This window comes from Motacilla alba, chromosome 6, assembly GCF_015832195.1.
Source record: "Motacilla alba alba isolate MOTALB_02 chromosome 6, Motacilla_alba_V1.0_pri, whole genome shotgun sequence".
Classification (NCBI taxonomy): domain Eukaryota; kingdom Metazoa; phylum Chordata; class Aves; order Passeriformes; family Motacillidae; genus Motacilla; species Motacilla alba.
The window spans coordinates 3,863,727-3,890,322 of record NC_052021.1 but is presented as its reverse complement, the minus strand read 5'-3'; the positions used below and the strand labels follow the sequence as shown (position 1 = coordinate 3,890,322).

Here is a 26,596-nt window from a genome sequence, read left to right as displayed (position 1 = left end):
CTCCACCAGCTGTAGAGCTTCAGGAGGCGTCAGGGGTCATCAGGATGGATGCTGGACAGCAGAGAGGTGATTGAGGACAAGATGAGATTTTGTCAGGTGTAAACAGACCCCTGCACGTGGTGCTTGGCCAGGGGGTGATGGGGAAGCGCAGGAAGGAAGGACATGAGCCCAGCTGGGCAGGCCAGGAGAGGGGAGAAGAGGGAAGGCAGGCAGCTCCAGGGTTGGGACTTCCCAGATCCAGGGGCTGTAAAGAGCCAGGGCAGCTCGTTCCCATGGCCAGGGAAGGAGCAGCTTGGGGAAGAAGTGACTTTTCCAAGCCTTGAGGAGATGGGAAAGCAGCCAGGCTGAGGACAGGCTGCTGCAGTGCCCAGTGCCTGCAGGTGCTTTGGGGACAGTGACAGGCTGCTCACCTGGTGACATGTCAACCCCAGAGGAGCTCCCACAGGATCCCTGAGGCTGGAAAATCCCTGCCAGCCCACGGAGCCCACCCTGTGCCCAGTGCCCACCTTGTCCCCAGCCCAGAGCAGTGAGTGCCACCTCCAGCCCTTCCTGGGACACCTCCAGGGATGGGCACTGCAAAGCTCCTGCCAAGGCCTGAGCACCCCTTTCTGTGAAAAAAGGTTCCTCCAGACCCAGCCCTGCCTGCCCCAGGCCAAACCAGAGCTGGGAGGGAACCTGCAGGAGCGCCCTGGAGCCCTGGCCAGGCTCAGGGCAGCTGTCCCAGGTCACTGGGGCCACATCAGGGCATCCCTGGGGATGGGGATCCCCCAGCACCCCAGCCCAGGGCTGCTCCCCTGGGGCTGGCTGGGGTTTTCTGTGCCCCAGCTGCACTTTTGCTCTCTTTCTGACCACACCATAAACCAGAACTGACTAAAACCCATCATCCCCAACAGTCAGCTTCACACCCCAAAATTTGAAAGTGCATTATTACTGACGTGTGTTTGCCAACTAATTTCCTTCACTACTGCTTAGGTTCTTAAAAAAAACAAACCAAAAAACAAACAAGGTCTGTGGTTCACTGGGTTCTAAGCAGCTGCACATTTACCAAATCGAGGAAGTTTTTATAGCTTGAGAAGACAGGCAAGAAAGTGACGTCAAATTTGAAATCCAGCGACAAAAGGAGCTGAGCTATGTGCAAAAACAAAGCTGAGAGTTGTAGGATTGAGGTTTTTCCCCTGCTCCATCCCTGATGCATTTCAGCAAGGCCAACAAGTTGATCTAAGGACATGGAGGGAACCTTCATTTTGAATTTCCATACTTTTATTGGTTTAAATGAAAACCAGACTGTTGTTTTAACGCTGAGTATGAAACCACAACATAACTATTAATTTTTCCCCTTCCAACAAAAACGGTTAAGATGATTTTAATAACATTTTGGAAAAAGAAAAACCAACAAAACAACCCCAGCTTTCAGAACGCAGAATTGCCCAGCATACAGCCACGGTGATATTTTTAAAGCGGTGCACGAAGACATGAAAATCTTGTATTTTCCACTGCAAGACTCAGCTACAGCTGCACTGCGAGCGCCACTGAAGTGAGTGTCCTCTGGAGATTTCATCACATCAAAGCAAGGGGCATGTATACTTTATTTGCTGTTTCTGCAGACACTGACAGCAGAGTGGATTACTTATCTGTAACACTCAATAAATACAGCCAGGGCCTTTTATCTGCCGTTCCAGGGCTTTAATGTCACCTCACTGCCTCACTCGTGTTGTGGGAAGGAGAGGACCCAGCGATGCCATCAGGGCCAGCAGGACAGAGGAGAGCCAAGGCTGGAGCTGGCAGGCTGGGAGCACGGGCACCATGCCATCCAGGAGGGAGCCCAGCCTCCCACCACAGAGCCAGGGAGGCAAAAACAAACCCAGCTGCTCCAGCAGCCAGGAACTGACTGGGGTGATCAAGGTTTCACCCTGGGCTTTTTACTCTTTCTGCCAGAAAGTGCAGGAGGAGGCTGCAACATCACAGAATCACAGGCTGGTTTGAGTTGGAAGGGACCTTAAAAATCATCTCTTCCATGGGCAGGGACACCTTCCACCATCCCAGGCTGCTCCAAGCTCCATCCAGCCTGGCCTTGGGCACTGCCAGGGATCCAGGGGCAGCCCCAGCTGCTCTGGGCACCCTGTGCCAGGGCCTGCCCACCCTGCCAGGGAACAATTCCTAATTCCCAATATCCCATCCATCCCTGCCCTCTGGCAGTCTGAAGACACCCTGCTCTGCAGAGTGGCACTGCAGGAGTGCACAGCTGCATCCCTCGCCTCCAGCTCGTGGCAATTGTCAGAGGCTCCAGCAAGGGCTGGGCTCCCAACTGCACCTTTGGGCAAGCAGAGATGGGCAAGAGCCACCATGAGTCAGTGCTGGGGACAGGGAGAAACCACTGCAGGACTGCAGGGAAAAGCAGATGCTAGGATGTGAGATGTACTTAAAACAACACTTGCTTTGGAAAGTTTCGCTGTTGCTAATCCAGTACTGCTAAAAGCTTGTGGGGACTCATGTCCCCATGAAGTCACCACATGACACCAGAGCTCAGCTGGGACACCTGGAGCCAGCTCTTGCATGACCCTAAGGGTGTGTGGGCAAACTTGGGCAAAGAAACCAAGATCCTGGTTTGAAAGGCTTCCAGGGATGAGAGGGAAATCCCTCACTTTGTTTCACCAGCCAGTCTTGCTGAGTGGCAGAGGGGATTTTGCATCCTGACCATCAGCAGCTCCAAAAAAGGGTAATAAACAGCCAGAACTATCTTCTGCTTTAGTGCACAGCAGCTACTGCCTAGAATGCTCAAAATCACTTATTAAGGTATTGCCAAGGTGACTAAATCTAGAGCTAACAGACATGAGCAGCCACCAAAGCAGTAAGGGAAAAAAACCCCTTTGGGCAGTACTTTGAAGGAATGGAAGTGCTATTAAAACTGCAAAATATGAGGATGCTGGACTTTTTACTTCAGGAGAAGATGGCTCTTTTTCATCTTAACTTCTTTCACTCCAAACTTCTTATTCTAATAATTCTGTTTTAGTGGGAATAGCATTAGAGCCTGGCTTGAACTCTGTGACTTTGCCACTGCCCAGCCACCCTGCAGCTTCCAGAACCTGAAACCCTCCACCTTCTTCACTTCTTCTCCCACTTGACTTCAGAGACCACCTGCCTCTCTTGCAGCCATGTCCTCAATAACCCCACCACTGACCCTGTGCCCCAAAAGGTTTTGTGGTTTCCTTAGACTGCTTTGCTTAAGATTTTATTGCAGCAAATCCCCAGACATCACTCAGACCCTGCCGGTGACAGGGCATCTGTGAGTGCCCAGTGACCAGCACTGCTCTGAAAGCTGAAAAGGAAACTGTGGTTAAACGGCTACAAAGATATTTTCAGCTCAGGTACCAAGTTGAGGGATCTCCAGAGATTCACCCAGCAGAATGGGCAGCTCAGATGATACCTGCAGGGACAGTTTAGTGTCACAGCTCTGCTCAGGAGGTGACTTAGGTTGGTGCATTACCACAACGTTCATTCACACACCAAAGCCTCCTTGGATGGCCAGCTCTCCTTCCCCAGCAGAGACCTCTCCCACTGCTCTCCAGAGCCAGGAGCTGCTGCCCTGAGCTCCCCAGCTGCGTGGGGACAAAGGACAGGCCGTGCAGGCCACGCTCTCAGCAGTGGCCATGCCACTGGCCCTCTGCCACCGCGCTGGCCGCAGCCTGTTCCTGCTGCTGCTCTGCGTAGGAGGGAGCAGAGGTTATGAGAAAGGCTTGGGTTTTAATCCAGCTTCCTTATCAAACAGCTCAGAAGTCTGTTGTTTTGTTGGTTTTTTTTATTTTTAAAAAGGCAGCGTAACAGTTAAAGGCAGCCATGGCTGCGTCTGCACTGAAATGGTCACTACATGCAGTTATTGCTGGGATATTCTTCCCACTGCTGGAATAATCCTGCTGGGATCCCTCACCTCTGTGTGTGTGTGCAACAATAAGGACCTGAATAATTCCTTCAAATCACAGCAGCCCTGGCTCACTTGGCACAAAGCTTCATTATCTCGAGCCCGTGGCACATGAAGGAAAGGCAGATCTAGAAATGCAGATGGTGAAGAGGAAAAGAGATGCTGGGGGAGAAAAAGGCAGCAGAACTAAGTTTTTAATGAAACTTCTGATTTTGAGAACTAAGCTTGGATAACTGTCCATCAGCTGCTCTTGATGAGATTATTAGGGATTCACAGAATCACAGGAGAGCTGGGTTGGAAGGAACCTCTGGAGATGATCCAGTGCAGAAAGGGTCACCTGGAGCAGGTGACACAGGAGCACTTCCAGGTGAGCTTGGGATGAATCCAGAGAGGGACACTCCACACCCTGCCCAGGCAGCTCTGCCACCCTCGTGGAAAAAAGTTCTGCCTCCTGTTGAGGTGGAATTTGTGTTTCAGTTTATGGGCACTGCTCCTTGTCCCCAGTATTTCACTCAGTATTAAACTAAAACCCTGCATTTTCCCAAGAAATATTTCCATTCATCTCCTGCACAACCACACAAGTTCAAGTTTTAAACCCACAGAGGAATGGAACTGCACCTTTCCTAGAACAGGGGGCAAAGCTGGCACAGGGGCTGAGAGCCACCCACTCCCGCCTCCTGCAGGAAGGGCAAAAAAATTAAAAAAAAAATAAAAAAGGAAAGAGGAGGGATGAGGAACCAACCAGGGGAGAAGCTCCATGGCATCTTTGCCAAAATCTTTAATGCTCAACTCATACTTTTTAAAAAAAAAACAAAACAGCTCTGTTCTCCAAAGCAATAATATTTTTGTTACTTTTAATAGACAATTCAGTTTTTAAATTTGGCAAACCACTATCCTCCATCCCCAACTCCCTGTTTTTACCCTGCATTACACACAGCCAAGGAGCTCCGCGCTGCTCTCTTCAGCCAGCACGCTCACTCTCAGGTGGGTTTAATGCCCATGCTGACATCACAGTCACATCTCCTTGTGTTTGTATTCATGAAGAAAATAACTTTTCAGCCTGGTTATTCGGAGGGCTGAGCTGTGAGGGCAGAGGCTGACACTCAACCCAAAATCTGGTCGTGCAATGGCCACACACCACAGCATGGAAATGCAGCTCCCTGTGGGTTGTTGCATCCATGGTTGAGATCCAAAATTAATGCCAGTTGAAAATGTGAACCTCTGCTAAGCTTCCACCCTGGGAAGAACAGGATTTGACATTTATAAGCAAATAGAACTAAAGGAGAAGACAATAACTGAGTGTTTTTCACCATCCAAACCCTTCCTGTGGTTACAGCACAACCTGCCTGGGGAAAGGAAGCCAGTCCTGCCATGGTTCAAAATGCCCACATTTCAGCTGGGAAATTTCTTCCAGTTTTGTTTGGCTGTGCAGCCTCCAGTAGAGAATAACTCCTTCCAGCAAGGAATTAAGGACCCCAGAATTTTCCAGGAGGCTTTGGGCATGACTGGAAATAAGATTCACTTAGAAAGAACCCTGAGAAATTAGTCAATAAAGCCCAAATAAAAAAGAAAATGCACGTGTACACTCCAGTTCCTGCTTTGTAAGCATTTAGAGGGAGATGTAGATGATACATGTGGCAGATTAGCAGGACTGCAAATCCAGTTTCCATACGAAACCACATTTTTACTGTGTTATTCTCACAGAGCCCACTAATTCCTGTAGCTGGCACTGATGCTGACAGAAACCAAAGACATCTTCGAGAAAATCTGATTTATTCAGGGATCTCTACATAGATGTTAAGACCTTACCTTTGAGGTAAGAGACTTGGAAAAGCTTGGCTCTAAAAAATAAAGCTCGTTGTCACATTTCCCCCGGATTAATCTGCAAATTAATTTGCACAAGTTACTCTGTAACTTGATGTAGGAAGGAAGCTCCTCTAAGTCCCCTGTAATGACAGGGCACAGCAGGAAGATGAAACTGGATTAATTTGCAAATTAAGCTTCCTTCCTACATCAAGTTACAAAGTACTACACACAGTTCTGGTACTCTCTGGTGCCAAAACGTAAAAGCTCATTACTTACATAATCACCATCATAAAACATTTAGCAAATAACTTCTTCACCTACTGTACACAGCATTGAGCTGAATAATAAAGCCAGGAGGATTTATTTTCTTTAAATATTCCACCAGTTGCTGAAATAGCATTAAAAGCTTTTCAAGGCAACCAAGCAAGAGGGTGGATTATTGCTCCGTGCTGTGACTCAGGCAGAAGAAACACACAAATAAATTGAATTAGATCTGCCTGATGTTCGTGGTTTCTGGGCTGAAGCAAGACCCTAATGGCCTGTAGGGCTGGGACACAGCAACTGGGATTCTCCCACAAGGTCCCAGGAAAGCCAGACTCCTGGAAACCCTTCCCTGTTTCCCAGCTCACATCAAGCCCTGCAAAGCAATACCAGGCAGTGCAATGCAGCTTCACAATATCAGACACCAAAGCTATTTCCATTTAAATAAGAACTGGAGGAAAATGCTTTCAGGCATTAATTATTGAGGAAGGATTCAGCTGGCCTCTGGAAATTTCCACTTAAGACGAGATATTAACATATTTTCTTCTCTTTTTAAAGTGCATCTGGTTCATTACCAGGAGGATGCAGAAGGAAGGAATACAGGGTAGAGCCGTGCACATAAAAAGCCAAAGAAATTGCATTCAACTTTGAAAAGAACCCCCTTGGGGTGACTTGTAGGGGATTTTCCCCCCCATTCAGGCCAGACTAGGAAGTTTCAGTATTACCTCTACTTGGACCTCTGCTTTTGGAAATTTTCTGAGTCACTCCAAACAGCCTTCCTGGGCTTCCCAGTGCCCGTGCTGGAGGAGAGCTTCACACTCCTGACACACTGCAGCTGTCTCTGCCAGGCTGAGGAGTCCCAGGCCACCGAGCCACCCCATCCACTCTGGATGGCACCTCTGGAGCCTCTGGAATGCAGAGCTGCAGGCACTCCAGGGGATGCACAAACAGCAGCAACCTGCACAGGAGCCACCTCCTTTCCTGCACCACACTGACCTGCACCACGGTCACCTTCCCAAGGCACAGCTTCTCCCTTGTTAAAACTGAATTATCATGTTCTTCCTCCTGATGTGGGATTTACCAACCCCACTCCTCCCAAAAAGGCAGAGCCGAAGTGGAAGGCACAGCCAAGAAGTGGTTTGCTGCCATCCCCCCCTCTCCCTGCCAGTCCAGCTGTGGTTCCCATGTGGTTTTTACTGGTAAGGAAAGACAGTGTTAAACACTGAAGGATCTGTCTGCTGCCTTACTTAGTTAAGAAAAATGCTTGCTGGGGAACTAAATGACCTTGCACATCTGTAGGGAATTTCTGGATGTCTATTCTACTGCTCATTCTCAGCGTTCAGCTTTGTTTTCTCAGTCCATCATAAACAGCCTCCCTTTTCTGATATTATTAATGGCTGTGAGTTTCTATCTGTCACACAGCTTAAATGCTTCCAGGCTGCTTCTCCTTGTTCCAGAGGTTTGGCCTGAAGTTGCCTCTGTATTTTACCATCCTCAGAGGGGTCCTCTGCCAGCTCTGCTCACTGCCACCTTCTCCTGAGCAGAACCTCAGTGCAGGCTGATGGGGATTTTGCAATACCTTGAAGTAAGCTGGACACTTGACTTCTCCAAGAGATGCAAGCTGTGACGCTACAAACAAAACCAGAATTTAGCATGGTTTTCTTTTATTAAATCTGCAAAGAATGATCCCCTTACGGAGGTGAATCCTTACAGGAAATACCTTATCAGCCACCCAATCTATCCTGCTCCCACCACAGGAAAGCACAGACCAGTATGAAAGCAAAGAAGGGAAAAAAAAATGCAGCACAGAACAAATCCCAAAGAGAAAAGGGGTTTGAAGGCAGTCAGTATAAAAGGCTGAGAGAGCTGGGATTGTTCAGCCTGGAGAGGAGAAGCTTTGGGCTGACCAAATTGTGGCCTTGCAGGGCCTGAAGGAGCCAACAAGAAAGATGGAGAGAGATTTTAGACAGGGGTCTGGAGTGCCAGGACACAGGGAATGGTTTCCCAGTGCCAGAGGGCAGGGATGGATGGGATATTGGGAAGGAATTGTTCCCTGGCAGGGTGGGCAGGCCCTGGCACAGGGTGCCCAGAGCAGCTGTGGCTGTCCCTGGATCCCTGGCAGTGCCCAAGGCCAGGCTGGACAGGGCTTGGAGCAGCCTGGGACAGTGGAAGGTATCCCTGACATGGCAGGGGTGGGATGGGATGAGTTTTAAGGTGTCTTCCAAGTCCTTAATGTTCTGTGATTCTGTGACAATCCTGAAGCCCCCCCCAGGAGGGCAGAGCTGCAGCAAGAAGCTGTTTTTCCCCATCTGATAAAGTTCTGTGCTCTCCCTTGGATGGCTGAGCTGAAACCTCACAAAATATCAAATCCCACTGCTCATTCCACCTGCTGTGGAATGTGTAAAAGGCAAAAGGATCAGGATGACAAAGTTACCAGTGAGAAAGGAGGAAAGGCACTGGCACAGGGACTATGCCAGTGGTGCCAGAAAATTCATGACAAATCACACACAAATATTTGCAAAAAAAAAAAAACAAACCAAAAAACTCCTATATTATATTTGGAGGAAGTCTGTGATTTTCTACTGTTGGGATAAATCTCATCACAAGCTGGAACACTGAATCCATTTAAATGTAATTTAAACTCCCAATGAGGTTTTCAAGCTTCCAAAGGCATACAAATTATTTCAGAGGGTAAATTCTCATCCTGCTAAGACACAGCCAAGAGAACCGAGCTTGGTTTGTCAACACCTGCAAGACAAGCAGGAGGGAGGTGCAGTAGATTTAAAGGGAAGAAAGTAGGGGATAAGGCAGAGAGGTGACACAAGGCAGAGACACTCATCTGCCTCCTCATCATCAGAGAAAACGTTTGCTTCATACAATACATCACAAGTGGGCCTGTGCAACCACAGAACTCCACCACCTGGCACTAGAAGCTTTTTGATGATCATCTTTTGCCTAATCAGGTCCAATAGCTCCCTGTCTCAGCCTTTAATTCACCCCAAACTTTCCTCTTTTTTTCTCTTTTTTTGTGCCTGTCTGCATTATCAGTACTTCAGGGGGTTATGGTGAAGGAAACAAAGCTATAAAGTTTATTCTTTCAAGAATATTTTATTCTTTCTTCTTATTCTGAGGAGAAAAGTTGTTATAAAACCTAGCAGCTAATGAGAAAGTTTATTTTTAGGAGGTTTCTGCACTGTAACAATTAGTTCAGGAGAATCTGGGACACACCATTTCAGGAATCCTCATCCTGAGATAAAGCTACATAACACTGGAGCATCACAGGGCTGGGGATCCTTCTAATCACCTCACAAACATCTACAGATCCAAATTTGGATGGAGTTTAAAGTTTAACATTCATAATATTGCATACAGGATGATAATAAAAAAAATCAAATCCATTTACTTTCATCTGAGAATTATCTAAGCAGTCTTAGGAAGCAAATCCTCTTGCTGGGGAAGAAGAAGCTTTTGGACAATGGAAAATGCCAGGACTTCACAACTGCCAGCCTGGACAGACATTTCCTGCAGGAAGAAATTCTCATCCATCAGATCTTTCACCCTTTACAGGACTCTCATCTCCGCTAAAAATGGCCCTGACAAACCTTTCCTTTTTTAAACCCGCACCAAGTTCTTCTGGGCTTCATAGGAACCACCAGAACTGTGGAAAACACAATAAACCTCCTCACAGAAATCAAGAGACTGAAATCAAGGATATAAAATGCCACTTTGGATTCCACGTGCCACACTGACACTGTCCACACACAGAGCACAGGTGAAATTTGGGGCTTTTGTTTTATTATGGGTGGTTTTTAATCAAATAAGTTGTGGCCATATTTCTTTCTAGGTTTTTTTTTTTTTTCCTCTTCTTTTTTTTTTTTTTTCTTTGTTCCCTGCAGCTGAATTAGTTCTAGACTTTCTGGGCCTTTCCTGCCAGAAGTTCTAATAAAGCAAAGACTGAAAAGCTGAAACAAACAGTTTTATCCTTCTGCTATTTTTAGAAGCCCATTTGAATTCTTATGCGCATATTTCAGTAACTAAAAGGGCAAGGGAGAGGGGAAAACATAATTTCTGCTGTGTTCCAGCACGGCAAACAGAAGAATCTGAAGTGGATAAAAAAGGGATAGGCAGGAGAGAAAAGGGAAAAAAAAACCTGGGACTGGGTAAAGGAGCAGGGAAAGAAGCAAAAGGGCAGATGAGAAAACCAAGGCAGTTTGTACAGAGGAAAAATAACACTAAATGCAAGGCAACAGGACAGGGGGAAAAGACAACAGAAAACACAGCAGAGGAAACAGATTTAGAAACAAACAAAAAAAAAAAGTTTCAAAGTTTTAGGGAACAGTTTTCAAAAAGCAAGTGAAAGATGAACCAAGGGAATAAAGGAGGAAAACGTGGAGCTGAGGTTTCCCGAGGCAGCCCAGAAGGAAGGCTCACAGCTGAGATGAACAGCCCCTTCCGTGCATTCCCATGCCAGATGTTCTGTCTCCCTGAACTCAGAAGAAACAATGGGATGGCTCCTTTTACTGAACTGGCAGGGAGTTTTCTTTTGGGTTAATTCAAGTTGCCTTGGTCGGTGCTGAATGTCTGAAAGTCTCTTTAAAGATTTCCACTGCAACTGCTGAAAAGAAGCACCCAGAGAGCTGCTGTTCTCCTCCCAGATATGCTCTGTGGGTTTTATTTACTCTTCTGAACAGCAGAACCATAGCAGATCTCTCTACAAAGGCAGAATAGCTTAAAGGCCCCATAATAACTTTAAGAGTTGCTGTGTTCTGTAACTGAATGCTCAGCACCACCACCAGCCCCAAGCAAGCTCAGGGCTCATTCCACCTTCTCAGAAAAGGCTGAGACAACACACAACCCAACCTGAAAAATTATCCAGGCCCACCAGGAGCTGAGAGATGCTAAAACACATTAAAAATACAATAAATGCAGAATTTTTCAAGGCCAGCTCGAACGGGGCTTGGAGCAACCAGGTCTCATGGAAAGTGTCCCTGTCCCATGGCAGGGGGTTGGAGTAGCATGATTTTTAAAAAGTCCCTTCCTACTCAAACCATCCTGTGATTCCCTGATCCCATGAAATGGGAGAGGAGCTGCCATGGGGGTGGGTCCCTGCAGAGATGGGTAAGAAGTGTAAAAGTGCACAAACAATGAAGTAAATGGCAATGGAAAGTTGCTAATGGCACAAAGTCTGCCGGAGTGGGCAGCCCTGCAGGATCTGTACCTTCCATGCAGGAAGCTGGAGTAGCAAGGAGGAGGAGAGCTTAAATTCCTGATGCATCCTGAAATGACAAATTCTGACCTTAAAAAGGAGCTGGAGGGAAAAAAAAAAATAAAAAAAATGTCTGGGAGATGGGATAATTAAGGAGGCTCAGCACTCTCTAGACAGAGAATTCCCAGAAAAACACCTCAAGAGGCAACAACTGGAAAGGAAAGTTTTCAAAAGCAGGTGGTTAACTAACAGGTGTTCCATCTTTGATGGTTTCTGCAAACCCTGAATGGATTTCTCTGCTGAAGTGCCAGAGGGGAGCCTACATGTGCTTTATTGTCATCTGAGAGACCAGGCTCGGCTCAGAATGGGAAGGAAGGGATGGCCTGTGGCAGGTCAGGGAAAAGACACAGACTGAACAACCTTCCCAACTTTAAACAGTTTGTGAGACCCGTGCAAAGCCTCTCCTGTCATATCAGCAGCCCAGAGGGGCTCCAAGACAGCTGGGAAAGGACTTTTCCCATGGGAATGGAGCGACAGCACAAGGGGGAATGGCCTTAAGTGAAGAAGGGAAGGTTAAAAGTAGATATTAGGTTTAGATTAGATATTAGGAAGTAGTTCTTTACCCTGCAGGCTTGAGGGGAGCAACCTCTCTCCTTCCCCAGCCTGGATATGAGCCAAGAGCCAAACACAACTTCCCAGTGTCCAGCGTAGCCCAGGGACTCCCTCAGCCCCTGTCAGCAATTCTGGTTTTCCTGCAGCACAGCCGGGACCAGGAAACGCCGAGATCCATCCCTGATGAACCCAGAGCCAAAATCACAGCCCTGAGGGGCTGGGCCAGGGGCTGAGGCCAGGACAGGAGCCAGACACAGAGAGCTGCAGGCAGGACAGCCTGGGCAGGAGGCACTGGGAGCACTGGGAGCACTGGGAGCACTGAGAGCTTTGGGAGCACTGAGAGTATAGATAGCATTGGGAGCACTGAGAGTATAGATAGCATTGGGAACACTGGGAGCACTGGGAGCACTGGAGAACACTGAGAGCTCTGGGAGCTCTGGGAGCACTGGGAGCATTGGGAACACTGGGAGCATTGGGAGCACTGGGAGCACTGGGAGCACTGGGAACACTGGGAACACTGGGAGCACTGGGAGCACTGGGAGCATTTGGAGCACTGACAGCACTGGGAACACTGGGAGCACTGGGAGCACTGAGAACACTGGGAACACTGGGAGCAGTGAGAGCACTGGGAAACACTGGGAGCATTGGGAACACTGGGAGCATTGGGAGCACTGAGACCACTGGGAACACTGGGAGCAGTGAGAGCACTGGGAAACACTGGGAGCATTGGGAGCACTGGGAACACTGGGAGGACTGGGAGCATTGGGAGCACTGAGACCACTGGGAACACTGGGAACATTGGGAGCACTGGGAACACTGGGAACACTGGGAGCATTGGGAACACTGGGAGCACTGACGGTACTGGGAACACTGGGAACAGTGGGAGCATTGGGAACACTGGGAGCACTGACGGTACTGGGAACACTGGGAACACTGGGAGCATTGGGAACACTGGGAGCACTGACGGCACTGGGAACACTGGGAACACTGGGAGCTCTGGGAGCTCTGGGAGCATTGGGAGCACTGGATGGGCTTTGAGGTCCCTTCCAATCCAAATCATTCCATGATCAAACTTCAGCTTCTCCAGCTCCCAGGTCAAGATTTAAAACTAAGCATGTTTGCCTTCTGATTTTTTTCATTCCCTTCAACTTCTCTCACTAGCATAGAAAATATAACGTTTCATTTTCCAGGCATGGTCAAAGCAGCTCAGAATTTAAGGTGACTCTTTAACTCTGGATTAAAAAAAACCCAAACAAAACAAACCAAAACCAAATCCCCCAGATGCTGCAGAATAAAACTGATACCACTGTAACCACATGAAAAATACTATCATGATAGCTGTAAAAACAGTATTTCTAGCTTTGAATAGTTGCATGATACAATCAAAGCTCTCTGACAAAAACTGACAGAGGGAAAAAAAATCTTGCAGTCTCAATAACCAGGATTGGAAACTACTTATTTTTGACAAATCCCTTCATTCTGTGGAACTCAGGATTGTCACAAAGGCAACAGAAACCCATCAAGTGAGTGGTCCAGGCTTCCAGGGTATTAGGTCTCTTCCCTGGATCAAGTTGTGTATGTCTAAATATAATCCAGAATAAGCAGCTAAATGTTATCACATTCATAGTAAGTAACGGCAGAGCTTTTCAGCTGAAATAGCCAGCCCAAAAGAGGAAATTTCTTCTGGAGGAATAAAAACACCAGGAAAACCTTGTTGTGTCTCAGAGCATTCTGCTGAAATCCTGCTGGCACGGGTTCTGGTCCTACAGAAATCTCTGAAGAACCAGTTCAGAAGGGAAAATCAATTACAGCCCAGCCCCTTCTGCAGGACACTGCAGGGATTTTCTCACCTGACCAAGGAGAAAAAAACCCAGACCAACCAAAAAAACCACATAACACAACAAAGAAAACCTGTCCAGTTATCTGGAAAAAGAATTCTTTCCAAAAAATCATGTCCTGGTGTGCTCTGTCAGTTCATACATAATGCACTCCCCTCATTAAAAGATGCTATTCTGACTCTGGCCTTTGGCTGGAAACAGAGCACAGCAGGACAAGTGTATCCTAACCATGTGGAGAAGCTGCAGTTTTGCTTGGCATTAACACACTGTCCCTTCCTACACTTGTTGTGATTTACAGGAAGGTTATTAACAGGCAGGAGTCCTCTCCTCTGCTGCTTGAAATCCATCAAGCACTAAAGCCCCAGCCCTAAGTGAGGCTTTTTACTTTTCAACACACACACACAATCAGATACATCAGCATTCAAATTACATCAAATTACAGAATGACCATAATGGATATTTCATGGTTAAAAATACCCTAAGCAATGCAGTCAACACCAGCCACTTCAATTGTTTATAGGACTGCAAACTCTTCTTTTTATAAATAAAGATTTCATCTATATGATCAAAGAAAGATTTCTTCACAGCCACACTTTTTTTTTTAAATAAAAAAACAGCTTTTCAAGTTCAGAAAACACTTAAAGAATGAAGCTTTCCTAGTCCAAGTCCCAGCCTGCAGCAGATTTTACAGTTGAGTAATAAACCCTTTTAAAATATGGTTTATTATGGAAATACTGTCAGAGCCTTAATTAAAGGAGGCGCCACAACAGCAGAGCTGCTTCCACAACAAACTGGGCTCTGCAGAGCACACCAGGCACCCACTGGCCTGGCCATGGGGGGCTTTTTCCCATCCCACCCTTCCTTTTTCCTGGAATGGGATCCCTGGAACAGCAGCTGGTGGGAGCTCCAAGGCGCACACACCTCCTGCAACGCCACGGAATTGCTGCTGGCTGCAAAGTTAAAAAGGGATTTTAAACCAGGATTTAAGCTCTGAGGTTTAATTCAGATTTGGCTCAAATCTGTGGTGTGGACCACGAAGAATTAAGATCCCATGTCTACGATGTTTCACGATTGTCATTAAAATGTCCTGGCCTCACCCAAGGCAGTTTTGCCCACAGCTTCAGAGCCCAAGTTTTACTCAAAGTAAATCAGAGAATCAGGAAAAAAAAAAAAAGAAAATTTAAAAAAAAAAAAGGAGGTTTTTAGAAAATGATGCATTATGACAAGAATTTGTTACATGCTGGTAAAATGGGTCAAGGCTGAGAGGATCTGATAAATGTAAAAGCCACCTCAGCACCGTTCTATCAGAGAAACTCAGAATCTGTGTGTAAACCACATTGAGGGCACCTACTCCAAGCAGGAATGTTCCCAGAGCCTCCCATCCTTCTGCAGCCTCCCCTCCGTGTGTCTAGGTTTAATCCCACAGTTCCTTACCCCGAGGCAAGCAGGATTCTTTCCCAGTCAATTATGTTAATTGCAAAAGAACTTGCCTGTCCCTGGGGAAACTGTGGGAAGATCCTGCAGGGCCAGCCAGGGATCCCGGCCACATCCTCAGTGTCACTGAGCATGTTTGCCTCCTGATTGCTTCATGTCATCTCTCACCAGCACAGAAAATATTCAATTTTTAAAATTTTTATGCTTTTTTTTAAATATTTGGTTTTTCAGACATGGTCAAAGCAGCTCAGAATTTAAGGTGAATACTTAAACTTTAACTCTGGATTAAAAAAAAACCAAAACCCAAACAAAACAAACCAAGTGCAAGGGAGGAGGGAGGAAAGGGGGCTTCTGCCTCCAGGTTTAAGGAGTGCTGGCTGTGCCAGGAGCCTGCTGGGAAGAAGAGGAGGAAGGTTCTTCACATAAATTGCATTTTCTTTGTGTTTTTATTTCCAGGGTACAACACAGGCACAGTCTCCCCTCAATTTCCTCAAACGACCCCGTTACCAACTGCTTTCTGTAAGAAGAAGACCAGCTTCTTGGTCTCCCCCCAAAAACCCATCAGGACAGCAGGGATAATACCAGAGGAAAAGCAGGCATAGGAAGCACACCTCGTACGATTTAAATCCAGGTTTATCCAGCGAGAGAAAGGCAAGGAGCCCCGGTGAGGACCCATGAGGAGTTTTGGAAAGCACTGCTGCAGATGAAAAGCTCATGGACTGAGCTCTGTCCAGCCCACGCAGAGGAGGCCAAGGAACAACTCAATCCCACAGGGACTGCAGAAATCTGGGAAGCAAACATTCACTAGAGCACTTCTCACTTGCAAGCCCGGCAAAGCCAGCTAAATCCAGGCTTCTCTCAAGGCAGGATTTAAAGGGAGAGATAAATCTATCAAAGGCAGGGAATGGAAGACCTCTCGCCCTTCCCAAAAGCTGAAATATCACAAGCCAGAGCGATCCCCACTCGAATGCACCCAGCATCCTTTGGCTCATCCATCACTGGAAGTGTTTGTGCCAAGACTGGATGTTTCTTTCTAGATTGGCCCCAATTAAAACAGTCTTGTGGCCTCCAGGGCACGGTTTTATCTGGTCAGAGTGGTCCCTCTGGGCCTTCTAATCTGTAATCTCATTTCCAATCATGGAACAGCACTGCTATGTGCTCTCCTTGGTTGCATCCTTGGAAGTGTCATGCGGTGCAGGATGTGGTAAATAAAAGCACATAGCACTTATTTTTAAAGCTGGCTGGGCTGAGATAGGGAGGAAGGGACTATTTGTGGGTGGTTTAAATGAATGTACTATATTTAATTCGTGGCATTCATCAGATGACACAGCAAGAGGCACAGAACAAGGATCAAACAAGTAAGATTTACTGAGAAAATGCAGTAATTCTACTGGTTTGGAATGGCTAAGGAGGGCCAGCTCTTCAGCCAGCCACGAGATTTTCCTTTCCCATTCATCCAGTTTCCCCCCAAAAGCCTGGCAGTGAAATACATTAGGTTTGGTGACATCATATATTTAAGAACACACCAGATCTCCCCTTCCTACTGATGAATTCTGGTGTGCAAAATGGAAGCAGAACTGAAAAAATACACACCAGATCTCCCCGTCCCACTGATGAATTCTGGTGTGCAAAATGGGAACAGAACTGAAAAAAATAACCTTGTCTGAGCATGGGCTCTCAGCACTGAACTGGTCCCAGCTTGTTCCCCATCACTTTGAATTTTTGTGGATTTGCCAGAGTGGAGGTGGCCAGGTGGCTCTTCTGCCCGCCCCACAATAATATATATAAGGTCACTCAAAAAGTTTTGTTAGATTTTTATGATAGATTTTTATGATAAATACAAATAATAGATCTACCTGGCCCAAGAATGCCTTTTTTTTTTGTTTCCCTGAGTGCCCTATTCCCTCTCCAATTTTCCACACAATCAACAGACAAAAGAAGGTCTCGTGTGTTTCCTTGAAAAGAATTCTGTAATTAGAAAGAAATTTGACTGATATAAAGTTAGCTCAGTGGAAAACTGCAGGAATGGTGAAATGATCAAAGTCACTTGTAAAAACAGACAAAACTAAACATTTGCTCGTGTTTATCCAATGGGGCTCCAGAAAAGAAACATTAATGAGCATTTTAATAGGACATTTCACAGCCTAGATAAAAACTGTATTTAAAAAAAAAAAAAACTAATTCCAAATCTTGGGCAACTTAGGAGTATAAATGAAAACAATGAGCAGTCTCCTACTTTTTATATGATAAGCGGAGCTCTGTTTATTAAATATCAAGTGCCCAATTTTCATTCCACAGGAGCTGCATGCACAATTCCTCTCAGCTTTTCTGGAAGAAGACAGCACTGCGGGGACAGAGAGCCACTCTTTTGAACCCCTGACGCCTGTGCTCGGTGAGCTTCTGAGCGGGAGCTCCTCTAAAAGGAACACGAAAGAACCAAGCACACGTGAAGAGCAAACTCACAGCCAGACAAACAATAAATAGCACCACGAGGCCAGGTTGTGATGGCTTGTCTGGCGCGTGTCATTGAGAAGTTCAGAAAGTCACACACATTTTAAAGAAGGCAAAACCACACATGAGGAGTTCATCGCTGCTGAGCCTTCAGAGCAAGAGCCTGCTGGACTGGGAGAATAATCCCAAGCTGGAGTTTATGAGGTTCCAGGTCTTTTTCTGCATGACAGATCCCAGAACAATTCCCAGCCTCTGCTCGCTCAGCCTGGGGTTCCCACGCACTGCAAACTTCCCCCACCAAGGGAAAACAAACCCAAGAGAAACTAAAACACCGAAAATGTATGCACATCACCCCCCAAAACACACAGGGTTTTTAAATTTGGGGTTATCCAGCAGTGCAAGGAGCGCCTCAGAAAGAGAAAATGAAAACAAGAGCTCTACTGCCGCTCAAATTCTGCAAATTTATTTTCTCTCCCTTCAGCCAGAAAAACAGAAATGATCTGATTGCTCCGTGGTGAGGTTGTGATTTAAAAAAAAAACCTTGCATTTAAGTTAAATTAAAAACCTGCATTAAAAAGTTGCGTTTAAAAAAAACTTCCATGGTCCCTGCAGTGGATTTAAGGCTGTGAGCTGCGTTCGTGTTGAATAAGAAACCCCAGAGTTTTCCAAAAAATCCTCCTGGAAACAGAGAAGTGAAAAGTTTAACCAGCCCGAGTTCCATTTAAAATAAATCCAGTTGGGCAAGTGAGGGAGGGAAGGAGGAATGCAATGGCAGCATCACCCCAACCACCTTTCCTCCAGAGAGCTCTGTGGGGGGAGCATGGAAATGTGAAAGTCAGAGACAATTTGGGTTATTTGCACCTCCAGAAGCTGGGACTCAGCCCAGCCAGGGATCCTGCTGCCCCAAGCTTCCTGGAGACCTGACTGGGAAGGGAAATATATATATTTTTTTTTTAAATATATTTTTTACTTAATTTTATATATATTTTTTAATATATATAGCTATATAAATATATATCTCTTTATATATCTATAAATATATGTGCATTTTTAATACATATATACATATTTATATTTATTAAATAGATATTATTTAATATATTATTATTTCTATATATTTATATATTTTATAAATATATAAATTATATGTTATATATTAATATATTTTATGCTTTATATATATTTATTATTACATATTATATATTATTACATATTATTTCTTTATCTATATATTATTTGTTATCTATGCATATTTATTAAATACAAATATTTATTTCTATTTTACATACATATATTTATATATATTTATATCGCATTATATAATATATATAATTATATATATAAATATATAATATATATATAATATATATAAAATACTATATAATATATATAGTATTATATATAATATATATAATATAGTCGTATATATTCATATAAAATATATTATATTATATAAATATATATAATATATATAGTATATACTTTTATATTAAAAAATATATAATATGTATAGTGTTATACATTTATATATAAAAATATATATATAATATGTATAGTGTTATATATTTATATATAAAACATATCTTAATATGTTCATATACTTTATATATAAATAGAAATATTTATGTATATTTCTATATAATAGACATGTGTATTTTTATATATTTTTTATATATATATATATATACTTTCTGTAATTTGGGGGGGGGGGGTTGTTTTTGTTTTGTTTGGGGTTTTTTTTTGGTTGGTTTTTTTGGGGGTTTTTTGTGGTCAGACTGGAGGATTTTGGGAGAGGCCCTGGAGGGGGATTCCACCCCCAGGCCGTGGTACAGTGAGCAGGTCACCGGGCCAGGGCTCATTCTGTCCCTGTGTCCCACAGAGTTCACCCTTCTGGGGTTTTTTTAGAGGAAAACCCCCACAGCCCCATCTTCCTGGTGCCTACAGAGGTTCCAAAGACAGCTCACTGATTTCTACTCTGATGCAGCCACCAGCCTCCGAATCAAAGGCTTTAAACCCTCTAAGGAAAACAAAACAACGGCTGGATTTTATAAAACCATCCCGAGAAACCCCCGGTGACGCACCTCTGCTACAGATCCAGCAGAGCCGCCCAGGGACTCAACCCCGCATCTTTAATTCTCTACCCAAACTCGCAGCGGGCTCGAGTCACTGAAAAGTGTCACTCTGGCCCTGAGTGACACACCGTGCCTTTGCATGAGGGACAGCAGCAGCAACACGGCCTCCGCTGTTCCCTGCTCTCATATCAACCAGCAACAGGAATCTGAACGCTGGGAACCACAAAACCATCCAGGCTGGGAAACGCCTCCAAAGCAGAGTCCAGCCCTCGACCGAGAATTCCTTTTCATTTCAAGGGGAGGAATTTAGGACACAGCTTCCAAACTGACTGGGGACAAGACTCCAACACCCCAAAAAACCCCGAGCAGAAGGAAGGGGATTCCACCCAGACCAGCACAGGCTTTGCCAAACAGTTCTCTGCATGCAACTGATGGCTGTTATATTATTGCCATTATTATTATTATTATTATTATTATTATTATTATTATTATTATTATTATTATTATTATTATTATTTCTATTATTATTTCTATTATTGTTGCTATTACTATTGTTATATGACTGTATTATTATGATTATTTAAGGATAAATACTAATTTTTATTGTTATTATAAATAATTACAATCCATTATTATAAATGATAATGTATACAAGCATAATAATTAATTATACTATTAATACTATTAATTGATAATATTAATTAATATTATTAGTAATACTTAATAAAAAATATTATAAATACTCATAACATATTATTATATATATTTTATTATTATATATATTAATTTTATTTATATATTAAATATATTCATCTATTAATATCTTAATATAATATATCAAATATTTATGTTATTATTACATTGTATTATTTTAAATACTAATTTAGTATTATCAATAAGTATAATCAACTATTATAAATGATAATTTATATAATCATGATAACTACTAATTATACTATTACTTGACAATATTAATTTATAGTATCAATAAAAATTACTTATAACAATTATTATAAATATTCAAAATGTTATTATGATATAATTTATTTTATATGTATTTATCTTATTTATTTATATATTAAATATATATTTATATATAAATATATTATATAGCTATTACTATTACTATTAATATTAATATTGATGTTATTATAAATACTAATACAACTGAAAATTAAGCTGAACTCCTGCCCTCCCAGATAACATTGCTGCTGCTTTGAAGCTACTATCATAATAAATAAATAAAAGGGGAAATAAAAGGGAAAAAAAAGATGGTTAAAAGTAATTATCTTTCTCTTCTGCAAAGCTGATAACTGCATCATCTTCCTCTTCGCTAAAACCTTTTTACTACACAGGCATCCACTTATATTTATTTCTTCCTTTTCTTTCCAGCTGGCTGAAATCCTGCCTGTGGAGGCAGAGCTGTGACACAGGTGACAGTCAGGTTTTAGAGGACACAGCCTCTGGACTTCAATTTAGCCACTTGTTTTCCTAGGGGGGGAAAAATAATCAACATTTTTTTCTTGTCCCCACTTTCAGCTGGATTTATTTATTCCCCTCCTACACCCAGCAGCTCTGCAAAAGTCATTTCCCTCATTCTTTTGGCTTTCTAGGATACAGAGGCAACTGCACCCTTCAAACCTCATTATGGGGGAAGAAAGAACTGAGGCAAAACCTAGTTATGATAAAAGGGAGTATGAGGAGGGAACAGGGAGGCAGCTCCAAGCTCTCACTATCTGCCCCAGCAGGCCTTTATTTAAAGGCTGCCTGAATAAATCTGCTGCTGGCCCCTCTGCTGTTCAGCTCCATCCTGATGTGAGCCGACTGCTGGACTGTCCACCCAGCCCCAAACTCCAAGAATTTCCTGCATTCTCTTCAGAATCACCCGAAGGTGAAGCTTGCTGTGATCACACCTGGTTCGGCCTGCAGCTGAGCCTCACCAACCTGAACAAGAGGATGAAAACCAAAGCCACAGGTGGAGCTCCAACACCCTGAGCTGGATTCTCCCTGCTCATCATCCCTGTGCCAGCCAGCAAAAGCCATCAAAACTGCTCACTGCAGTGGTGTGGGTTTCAAGGCAGGTCTCTATTGCCACATGTGGGGTCACCATTTATTGCCGTGGGTCTTCTGGGCAGTCAGGACTTGGTGAAGGGAAGGAGAGATCTTGACTCCATTTCAGAAGGCTGGTTTATTATATTATGATATATATTACATTAAAAAGACCACACTGTAACTATACTACAAAGAACAGAGAGAAAGATTCATCAGAAGGCGAGACAGGAATAGAAAAAAATAAATAACAAAGTTCTGTGACTCCCAGAGAGTCCGAGAGCTGCTGCCTCCTGGATTGGCCACCAAGTAGAAACATCCCACACTGACCAATCGAGGAAGCACCTGCTGCATCCCACAGCAGCAGATCACAAATTGTTCACACTTGAAGCTGAGGCCCTTCAGCTTCTCAGGAGAAGAAAATCCTAGCAAAGGGATTTTCACAAAATATCACAACCCCACGTCTCCATCTCAAATATTCTGCTAGGGATAAGCTATAGACAATTTATTACCAATTATCCTGTTCACATTACCTAACTGAACAGAAAAAAACTCAAAAAAAATCATAACCAAATAAAGTCATCTCAGCTGAAAAAAAAAAAAAAAGTAGTATTAGTTCCCAAATCAAAACACAAAGTTTTAAAAAATATCATTTCTAGCATGCTCCATACAGTGGGATTGGCAGAATAAAATTTAGCCAAGAGCAGACAGGATTTGCCCTTGTTACTCCCCCCAGATGATGAAAAAATAACACAATGCTGATTAAAATCAGAGGAAACTTCGCAGAAGGTATTTTGGGGTTCTTGGGCAGCAGGAGTCCTGAATAAACTGGGAAAAACAAACAAACAAACAAAAAAACCACAAAAAAACCCCAAAAAAACCAAAAACAAACAAAAAACTCACAGGAAAAAAATAAAACAAGACCAAAAAAAATCACAAAAAAAAAAAATTAAAGCCCACCAAAACCCACCCAAAAAATTTAAAAAAATTAAAATTAAAAAATAAAAATTAAAAAAAAAACCCAGAAAATGTTTTTTGCACAGCTCCCAGAATGTCAATCCCCTCTGCTGGTTGCGCACAGGGACACAAAAGATTAAAAGATTCTCCCCATCCTTCTAAAATCACTCTGAGGAAGTCCCAAATCCCAGGGAGAACCTCCCCAAAGCCTGCAGGAGATTTCTAATCCCAAGACAATCGGTGACTCAGACTTGCAGCCCCAGCGAGTGACAGCGCTGACATCAACCCCGGTGCCAGGGCTGAGCTGGCATCAGAATTATGCACACTCACTTGCAGCTAGCCAAAATGCCTCCCAAAAATAGAACCAGAGATATGAGGCCTAATTAGAAGTGTCTGAATTACCAGGGCTCCTAATTCTTTTTTTTTATAAAAAGAACTTTATTGATGACAACTCAGCAGGTTGCCACTCGGCTGCAATTAATCTAGTAAAATATTCAGAGTATTCAAAGGGAAATTAAGGACTGGCCCTACAAAAAAAAATTTCCTACCTGGCAGTTTTGTCTTTTGTTCAGTATGAAAGATTTACAACTCATTAATTAGCTTTTAGGAGATGCAATGAATGCACATCTCACTGCAAACTGCACTGAGAGGCTTTGGAGCACAAAACCCAGTGTGGCAATGAACAATTGATTTGTAAAAGCGTGCTAAAATTTAGGGCTGGCCATGTGACACATAACCACACCCGTGCAGCACTGCTTTACTTCCTAAAGTGCCAGAAAGCAACAGAGAAAATGCAGAATTGTGGGGGAAATCTGTGCCCATCTGGGAGGTCAACACACATCCAAATGAATTCCTCCAGCAAGAACCTCACCCTGTGCCTGTGCTTCGCAGCCCTCCCCATAAAAAACCCTGAATTTACACAAAGCTGGATTTATTCTCCCTAATTTTCTTCAATTCCCAGGGCTCCTGTGTCCAGAGGTCCACATCTCTTCTTTGATTACCTAAATGAAAGGTACTAAATGCTTCCTTAGAGATGCCTGCTCTCCACCAGCACCTCTGGAGAAAAAACAACCCTCCCAAAGTGCTAAAACTCAGTCAAAGCACAGCATTTGCACTGCCCTGAAATGAACATTTTTACACAGCAAAACGAAGCATTTTTGGTAGCAACTGTTCCCACAGAAAGGGAACGCTCAATCCAGTCTCCCCAAACGGAAAAAAAAAAAAAAAAAAAACAAACTAAAAAGGCAAGGAAATACATTTTTAGACCGTACAAAAATACAAAGAACTGATATAACCCACAAGGAAGTGTGGCTTGTGTGCACCACTATTAATCTATCCTGACTGAACAATATATATTTTATTTTTTTTTATTTCACTCTTCCGCCTCCACTTTTTGTTTGCTGTTGAGGACAGATAAGTGCTCCTGGCAGTATCTTGGCACGGGCACTTCACTGAACAGTAGCTATTGTAAAAGCAAAAATAAAAAAATAAAAATAAAATATCAGTCCCTCAGGTTCTGAGAATTTCACTTAGGCTGAAAGGTCTCCAATCACAGGTTCATGCTGGAAAAACAAGAATCCTTTCCTCTGCAGAGAGTGCTAACCCAGTCGATGAGGGGCTGAGAATTCTGATTAAATCCTGTAAGGTTCTGCCAGTGCTGTGCTGCGCTGGCAAACCTCTGCCAAGACAAAGAATCCCACTCCGGGATGGTCTTTGAGATCCTTCACACCCCAAACCAACTCTTGGTTCTGTGGTTTTGCCAACATCAGAATAACCCTGGGAAGGAGGGTGCTGTAAACCCAGGGATGAGCGGCTCCCTGCGCTGGGAACCTTGCAGTCATCAAGGGCAGAGGCTGATTGAGAAATGGATGGGGAGTTCTTGCCTTACCAACGTGGAAAACCAAAAAAAAAATCTGACATGTTAGGGGTTTTCACCCAGAGAACTACAGAAGGGACTGGCTCATCCCAGTAAATATTCCAAATTACGCTGCGCACACTTTGTTTTTAAAGGGATTTTTCAAATCAGTTCACAGCTGTGTCATCTTTTGTACCAGCTTTGTCAGGCCTACCAAATTAGCTTTTCTTCTTTTTTTTTTTTTTTTTTTATTTACTCTGAAGTGTCTTTTTAGGGAAGATTTAGAACTGTGCCAAGAAATAAAAGTGCTAAATCTTCTCAGACATGAAGGTATCTTAAATAACTGTGTGGCTGTGCCTTTGATCATTTCAGGGTATAAGCTGCTGAGAGGAGTCATCTCCTCTATTAGTTCAGCACATCCTGCACAGACAAAACAGAAACATTTTGAGGCTCACCAAGCTCCCCTGCCTTTATCAAGAGTGAAGGAGAAGCCCTAATTGGCAAACCAAGGACTAATTGAGAGCAATTGCTCCCTCTGTAACTTGATTATGTTAATCAAGTAACAGTTAGGGGGGGAAATAAAAGGGGGAAAAAAAAGATGGTTAACAGTAATTATCTTTCTCTTCTGCAAAGCTGATACATGCATCATCTTCCTCTTTGCTAAAACCTTTTTACTACACAGGCATCCACTTATATTTATTTCTTCCTTTTCTTTCCAGCTGGCTGAAATCCTGCCTGTTGGAGGCAGAGCTGTGACACAGGTGACAGTCAGGTTTTAGAGGACACAACCTCTGGACTTCAATTTAGCCACTTGTTTTCCTAGGGGGGGGAAAAATAATCAACATTTTTTTCTTGTCCCCACTTTCAGCTGGATTTATTTATTCCCCTCCTACTCCCAGCAGCTCTGCAAAAGTCATTTCCCTCATTCTTTTGGCTTTCTAGGATACAGAGGCAACTGCACCCTTCAAACCTCATTATGGGGGAAGAAAGAACTGAGGCAAAACCTAGTTATGATAAAAGGGTCAGTGGAAATTTGGCAATTAACTGTGAGCAGGATGAGCTGCACAAACTGCCAGACCCAGGGTCCCCTCTCTTTGCTGGTGATTACACCATGACAGCACGGTTTTAAAAGTCAATTCACTTTTTTTTTTTTTTAAATACACTTTTCCAGGATTCTTTTACCCCCACTTCATCAGGGTTCTGAGAAGGCATTGCTGCATGCTCATGAAAATATCCAGCACCTACTGGCAAATCCTTCTGGGTTTTTTCAGCTGCTCAAATTTTCCATCAATTTTAATAACCAGCTTTTTATTTTCTGCTGACTGCTTCTCACTTCTTCCTTCCATTCCTGAATTCAGGGATTCCATATTTTATTTCCTCTTCCTCTTTGTGTGAGGACTTTTTTTTTTTAATTTGCATGGATAGTTCCTGAATTTTATTGGACTTTTTTTTTTTTCATTTGCCAAATATCTCACGAGATAATTACCCAAACCCAGGAATTCATAGCTGTCTCCTACCAATTTCATATTGAAGGCACTCAATTTAAAATTAATTTTTGAGTAAAACAAATACCCAAACTGCAGCTAAATCTTGCAGTGCACTCTTCTGGTGGAGGATGTGCTCCAAGTGACAAAGAGGTAAAAAAGAGGCTCAAAATACCTTCCCACAGGAACAAAACCTTGCTTTTTTATTGCAGTCTAACCTAGCCCTTGTGTTTTGATTCAGAGAGCTTCAATCAGCTTAGCCCATCAGTATTTTGAGCAATAATCCTAATTAAACCCCACTAATAACATTGATAGGGGAAAAAAAAACCCTCTCCAAGCACAGATTTTCCTAGAGCTAAACACACAACATCATAAAGCTGCAAGCAGCCACTGTAGCAAAAGAAGGTGAGGTGCCAGAAGTTCCAAAAAGCAATTGATGAAGCCCTCAAGACCCCATTAAAATCTCCCCTGGGAATAATTTGCAATCTGCTCCGCTTCATGGATTAAAGCATCTGAGCACAAACCTTAATCCTGGGGTTTGTTTGGGTTTATTCCACCACGGGTTTCCCCCCCCTGCTGCTTCCAGGGGTTCAGCCTCCAGGGAAGGGAGAAGGATTGAAGTGACCACAGCACCGCAGGAATGTCACATCGAGCC

The 26,596-nt window shown here is 43.6% G+C and overlaps 1 protein-coding gene across 1 annotated transcript in view; it reads right to left on the bottom strand.

Moving 5' to 3' along the window:
* Positions 1-26,596, bottom strand: part of RNLS (renalase, FAD dependent amine oxidase) — a 72,423-nt gene that overhangs the window by 28,716 nt on the left and 17,111 nt on the right.